The sequence below is a fragment of the Lactuca saligna genome, chromosome 8 (assembly GCF_052625555.1).
Source record: "Lactuca saligna cultivar CGN05327 chromosome 8, ASM5262555v1, whole genome shotgun sequence".
NCBI classification, from domain to species: Eukaryota; Viridiplantae; Streptophyta; class Magnoliopsida; order Asterales; family Asteraceae; genus Lactuca; species Lactuca saligna.
The window spans coordinates 131069888-131076812 of NC_136424.1; positions in this window are offsets into that span (position 1 = coordinate 131069888).

A 6925-nucleotide genomic window follows, 5' to 3' on the forward strand; every position below is an offset into this window, starting at 1 on the left:
AGTCGTCCTCCAATCCTCTAAGTTTTCCCTTCTACTCGTCGAGTATCCTCCTTGACCCGACGAGTTACTCCTGGAAGAATCGCGGGGCCACCCCGACTCCACTCGCCGAGTCTGATGAACAACTCGATGAGTCCCAGTTATTCTTCAAGCTACTCGCCGAGTCTGCTCATCTGACTCGGCGAGTCCATGCCATGCAGTCGCGCAAACTGCTTCCTAAGGTCATAACTGCTCCGACCATTCATAGGTCTGGCCTTCCTCGACTGGTCCATTACATAAGGTCTTCATTTAGGTGCTCATGATACACCCCAAGACTTATAATTTACATGTTGACTTAAGGCATAAGGATTTCAATCCAAAACCTTCACCAATTCCCGAAATGCACAGACATGGGATATTCTGGACCTCCAAGGGTCCTAATACAGGGTTACAATCGTTTGGGGAACAAGGGTAACATTCAATCTATCCATAAAAGGGTTCCATAAACCCTAATTCTCTAAATACATCACCATCGCAGAGTATACCCGAATGCTTACCTGGATAATGTGCTCTCTGTATCTCCAATCCTCAGAATGTGATTCCCTTGCTATTCCTTTAGCCAAACCCTTCTCTTCCTTGCACAATAACTTCTTCAAGACCACCAATGGCCTTCAATCCTTGCTCCAGATGCACACAACCGATTAGGGTTCTTCTCAGTAGGCTAAAAACGGAAAATGACGGCCTATAAGTTCATTATATACGTCCCAAACCTAAACGGCTAGGGTTTTCGCTAAACAGCGCAGACTCGCCGAGCCCCTATCTGACTCGTCGAGTCCAGTCGCGAACCCGCGACCAGGTCTGCGATCCTACTCGGCGAGTCTGGCTCCAACTCGCCGAGTCCCCCCTTTAAAACACCCCAAAATGTAATTTTAACTATACTTGAGATTTCGGGCTGTTACAATTCTCCCCCACTAGAATCAGACTTCGCCCTCGAAGTCTCACTCTGAAAATAGTCCCGGATGCTGCTCCCGCATCTCACGTTCCGGCTCCCCAGTCACTTCCGATGCCTTCCGAGGTTGCCACTGAACCAATACCAGAGGTACCTCCTTGTTCCTCAGAACCTTGATCTTCCGATCCCTGATGGCCACTGGCCTCTCAGCGTAACTCAGGCTCGCATCCACCTAATTGTTCTCTAGTGGAACCACTGCTGACTCATCGGCTATACACTTCTTCAATTGCGACACATGAAAAGTGTCATGGATCCATCCCAATTCCGTTGGCAGCTCCAAACGGTAGGCCACCCGTCCTACCCTCGCATTTTCACGAAAAGACCCAACATACCGGGGGCCCAACTTGCCCCTCTTCCTGAATCGAATCACCCCTTTCCAAGGAGAGACCGTAAGAAGTACGAAGTCGCCGACCTGGAATACATGCTCGTAACGACATATGTCTGCATAACTTTCCTGTCAACTCTAGGCGATCAATAACCTCTGTTTAACCCGTTGAATCTGCTCTGTCGACTAAAGCACGATCTCTGTACTGCCCACCACTCCCTGTAACCGAGAATTACCCACAATGCAACTCTGCTCCAAATCTCCACGATCACTCGACTCATAAGGGTTAGGAAACCATGAATCACCGGATCCCCGATTCAAAGCCCACTTTATCCATTTCGGAACGACTGCGAGATCCATTCTCACTCTCAGAGCAACTCTCACGAGTTCTCCTCTTGCAAACACATACACATGCTGCACTAGCCCCAACACACCTTTCTCTTCCCTTCCCTAGGGAAATCCGCTTGACAACCTTGCCACTACTCCATGTATTACACATGCTCTAGATCTGCTCGCAAGGACTCTCGGGTCCATGCATTACCTCTCCTCAGCGAATGAGGGTCCGACATCACCTTCCATGCAACAGCTCAAAAGGGCGGCATACCAATGCACTAATGATGGCTGTTGATATGGGACAACTCAACCAATGATAAATACGTACCGCGGCTTTCTACGAAATCTAATACACATGCCCGAAGCATGTCTTCGAGCGTCTGAATCGTTCACCCTCTCTAAAGTGTCCTCAGATGTCATCATGATAAGCTCATTTCCCATGTTCCTCTTCAAGACTGAGTACCAGATCAACTTTTGGCTCCACATCTGAGCCCCCAACGGTCACCCATATCGTGATCCAAATATCCCACTAACTTTTCTCCCCGTGACCACTATCCCGACCCAGTGACACGCGAGTCACCAAATCCTCTTTTCCTCGTGCAAGAAAATATAATCCAACCGAGGATCGTCTCGACTCAAATCTGTGGTTACTGCTGCGCGTATTCCTTGCATATCTCACCGCATCTCCCGACAGAGACGGAGACCCCCGTCTCGCCCCCGACTCAACATCCAAGCTCCAAAAACTCAATACCAGGGCTACCCAAACTCGAAACTCTTCCACCTCATACACTGCTCGAAAATATTCCAACGTCGAAATTCTCTTGCCATCTAGTGAGTACTGCAACTCCACGCAGTATCACAACACCCTCTGACTAGTGAGTACTGCGACTCGAATATCCATCACAGACCCTGGAGGCAATCAACATAACAAATGCCCACCTTTGCGAAAATCCACTCTTTCAAATAATCTCCCTGAATTTCCATACTCGAGGGCTCCTACTGGATTCATAGATACTTGATATACCATAAGTCGATTCGATTCAAGATTCACGAGTAACTCCAAAATAAAGATATCATACCCGGATATCCCAGAATACTGCCACAACCACTGGTCTCCTGCCCCAAACATCATGTAAACACAAAATGCATTCCTTCTGAACCCATAATTAAATCTATATTTTTCCCACCTTACAACTTCGGTGCATCTAATTTCTCGATTGGAATACGAGATAACACCGACGTTACGAAATATGCTGATAATCCTCCGAATCCCTTTTTCCCCGACACTCAAAATCCAAAAAAGGATGTGCATACCGACCCAATCATTCTCTATCTACTTGCAACGACACCAAACACCTATCATGGATACATTCGTTCTCTTCCTCGAGTACTTCCCGCATTAACTCACTCTGACCCTTTTTCTCGATCACCGACACCTCTGGTCTCATGATTTCTTACAGCATATCTCTATACTTCACTTATAACCACTCTTGAAAAATCTTTACTTTCTTACATACTGCACCCGGTTCTCCCCCACTTAGAGTTCGAACCATCACCAATTAGCACTCAACCAACCCACGACTATTTTTCACCAGCGAAATCGCACCTGCTCTGAGGAAGTGCTATGCAACGCCCGATAATTCCCCCCTTAAGGAAGTCAATCAACCCTCTATACCCTGAACCTCTGATTAACTCTCCAAGAACTTCTCATCACGACTGCCTCTAATCGTTCCAAATCCCATACCAATCTAACACTAAGCATCTGAACTGCTCGATAACATCTCTGGCTCATAGACTGCACCGCAAAATCATCGTTCCTCTCACCTCAACTCATCAACCAATGTTCCAACCCAGAATTGTCCCAAGGACAGGGACCCACTCCCAACATAGACGAAAACTCTCTGCACTGCAAAACTCGACTGAACTCCCCACTGCTACCACTATAACACAACCTACTATTCCCAATTAGGTGTGGTGTGGTCCTCGACTACCTCAGTCCCAACTGACTGTCTGCTCACGATAAGTCACTGCCTCGCGGCACACCTGCTACCTGATACTCTGAGGGAAATCATTATCGATAACAACCTGCATGGTGTATTCCCAATCCAAAACTGAAACCTCAGGCCTCTCGTGTCTTGCACACGAACATAATGGCACCACCCACCTAGAAGGTGACCTCTCCTCTATCGACTGATTGCTCGACTCAACCGAAATTTTCCTCTGTCTGTAGGCACTCGCCTTTCCCCTCGAGGAACGCCTCTCCATACTCAATCATGGTCTACAGGCCTAAAACCCATAGCGTCCGATCTCTACCTCATCGATCATGACCGGATAACAAGATAGTCACAAGCATCATCCACTACGAACCATGGTACTCATCCCATGACATCCCTTCTCAATCTGCTCCGGTGTATGATACCCAATCCATAGCATCACTCCTCAATCTGCTCCGATGTATGGTACTCGAACCACAACATCTATCCTCAATCTGTTCTGATGTATGGTACCCAGACCATAACATCACTCTGCAATCCGCTCCGATGTATGGTACTCGAACCACAGCATCTATCCTCAATCTGTTCCGATGTATGGTACCCGGACCATAACATCACTCCGCAATCTGCTCCGATGTATGGTACCCGAACCATAACATCACTCCTCATCCCGTTCCTTAGGACCTTCAGAATGCTCCCTGTATCAAGTATGGGTCCTCTGCTTTCAGTAGTACGGGCCCATACTACCTGCCACATCTACCCATACTTTCCACACGGACCATCCCAGAGTTCCTAAGTAGCTGATCGACCTGCTCTTTCACCAATCCCATCGCGCGTGCTCGCTCCCCAGCGAAATCCTCTACTCTACTAGCGCACTCATCTGGCTAGGTTTACTCCCTAGTCCCTTCCGCCGTCCTCCCACTTCTTTGCTATCAGCTGCTGAAGAGCTCCTAATGATGCCAGCCATCTACCTCCTGAATATCGTCATACTCACTTAGTAGCTGACTCCCATCATCGAGAATTCCACAAAGCACAAAGCAAGCAGCATTCGAGCATCGAAGAATACATAGGACTCCCTATCTGTGATAGCTCCACCTTCTCGGCTCATCCTCGGAAGTACCATTGAACTCTGTAGCTCTACCCCTCGTGCGTTCTAACTAGATACCCTCACTCATCACATACACACAAAAGCATAACGCACATATAACAACAAACCCTAGGCTAAGGCATCACAAATCAGGCCACTCTAGTCCTAAGATATGAAATACCTAGCCTGTCTCTAGCATGCAATAATATCTCATAAAGTGCATCATAGATATTTCATAACACAAAAGTAAGGGTATTTTGGGAAATCACCGTTTGGCTCTGGTTGATTGTACACACTGCTCTTTCTTGCTTTCTCTTTGAACTCTTATTCACTTTTAGAAAACTATTTATTTGAAAACTTTTTCTTACTTCCTCAGTTTGAGTCCAGATTTACCCGAAGGCGTATCCGAATCCCTCAAACCAAGGCTCTGATACCAATTTGTAACACCGTGATTTTCAGGGCAAAATTTTCATTTAAATAATCAATTAAATATTAAAACACTTGTTTAAAATCTTATTCATATTTGAACTACAAAACATAGTTCCATTTTCACTTGAATAGAAAACCAAGATCCTCCAAAATACAACTCTTTCTTTGGTGTGTACAATCGAGCTGGTGCCATCCCGCGTTACTGAAAGAACCTGAAACAACATAAGATAAAACACTGTAAGCACGAAGCTTAGTGAGTTCCCCAATATACACCTTACACACATACGCCTTTCCAGGCCCTGACCTTCCGGTCCACTGCACAATGCCTTCCGGCCCATGAGATAATCGCCTTCCGGCCCATAACGTATTGCCTTCCGGCCCATAGTACATTGCCTTTCGGCCCATAACATATTGCCTTCCGGCCCGTAACATATTGCCTTCCGGCCCATAACATATTGCCTTCCGGCCCGTAACATATTGCCTTCCGGCCCATAACATATTGCCTTCCGGCCCATAACATTTACAACACATAATACATTTAATCTAACGCACATAGCACATACATTATATATCATACCTGACCTTTCTGTCACATAACATATCGCCTTCCGGCCCGTATAAACATACATATCATGCATAGCAACTACCTTTCTATTTATAGCATATATAACATACATCGTATTCGACCTTCCGGTCACACAGTCAAACCCTTCTGGTTATAGTATAGTGAGAAGACTCGCCTCGTGGATACTGGAAATTAGCAACTCCTGAAATCACTTGCACTTGATCCGCCGAGCTTCAAGCTCCCTGGATAATGTATTCTCTTATTAATACTTTTATCTTTCAAGACAACTGACCCTAAGAAATTACACATAGGTCAACTCTGGTCAACGGTCCACAGTCAACTCGACCGGACTCGGCGAGTACTCTGGCGACTCGGCGAGTCTAGTCGTCCTCCAATCCTCTAAGTTTTCCCTTCTACTCGTCGAGTATCCTCCTTGACCCGACGAGTTACTCCTGGAAGAATCGCGGGGCCACCCCGACTCCACTCGCCGAGTCTGATGAACAACTCGACGAGTCCCAGTTATTCTTCAAGCTACTCGCCGAGTCTGCTCATCTGACTCGGCGAGTCCATGCCATGCAGTCGCGCAAACTGCTTCCTAAGGTCATAACTGCTCCGACCATTCATAGGTCTGGCCTTCCTCGACTGGTCCATTACATAAGGTCTTCATTTAGGTGCTCATGATACACCCCAAGACTTATAATTTACATGTTGACCTAAGGCATAAGGATTTCAATCCAAAACCTTCACCAATTCCCGAAATGCACAGACATGGGATATTCTGAACCTCCAAGGGTCCTAATACAGGGTTACAATCGTTTGGGGAACAAGGGTAACATTCAATCTATCCATAAAAGGGTTCCATAAACCCTAATTCTCTAAATACATCACCATAGCAGAGTATACCCGAATCCTTACCTGGATAATGTGCTCTCTGTATCTCCAATCCTCAGAATGTGATTCCCTTGCTGTTCCTTTAGCCAAACCCTTCTCTTCCTTGCACAATAACTTCTTCAAGACCACCAATGGCCTTCAATCCTTGCTCCAGATGCACACAACCGATTAGGGTTCTTCTTAGTAGGCTAAAAACGGAAAATGATGGCCTATAAGTTCATTATATACGTCCCAAACCTAAACGGCTAGGGTTTTCGCTAAACAGCGCAGACTCGCCGAGTCCCTATCTGACTCGTCGAGTCCAGTCGCAAACCCG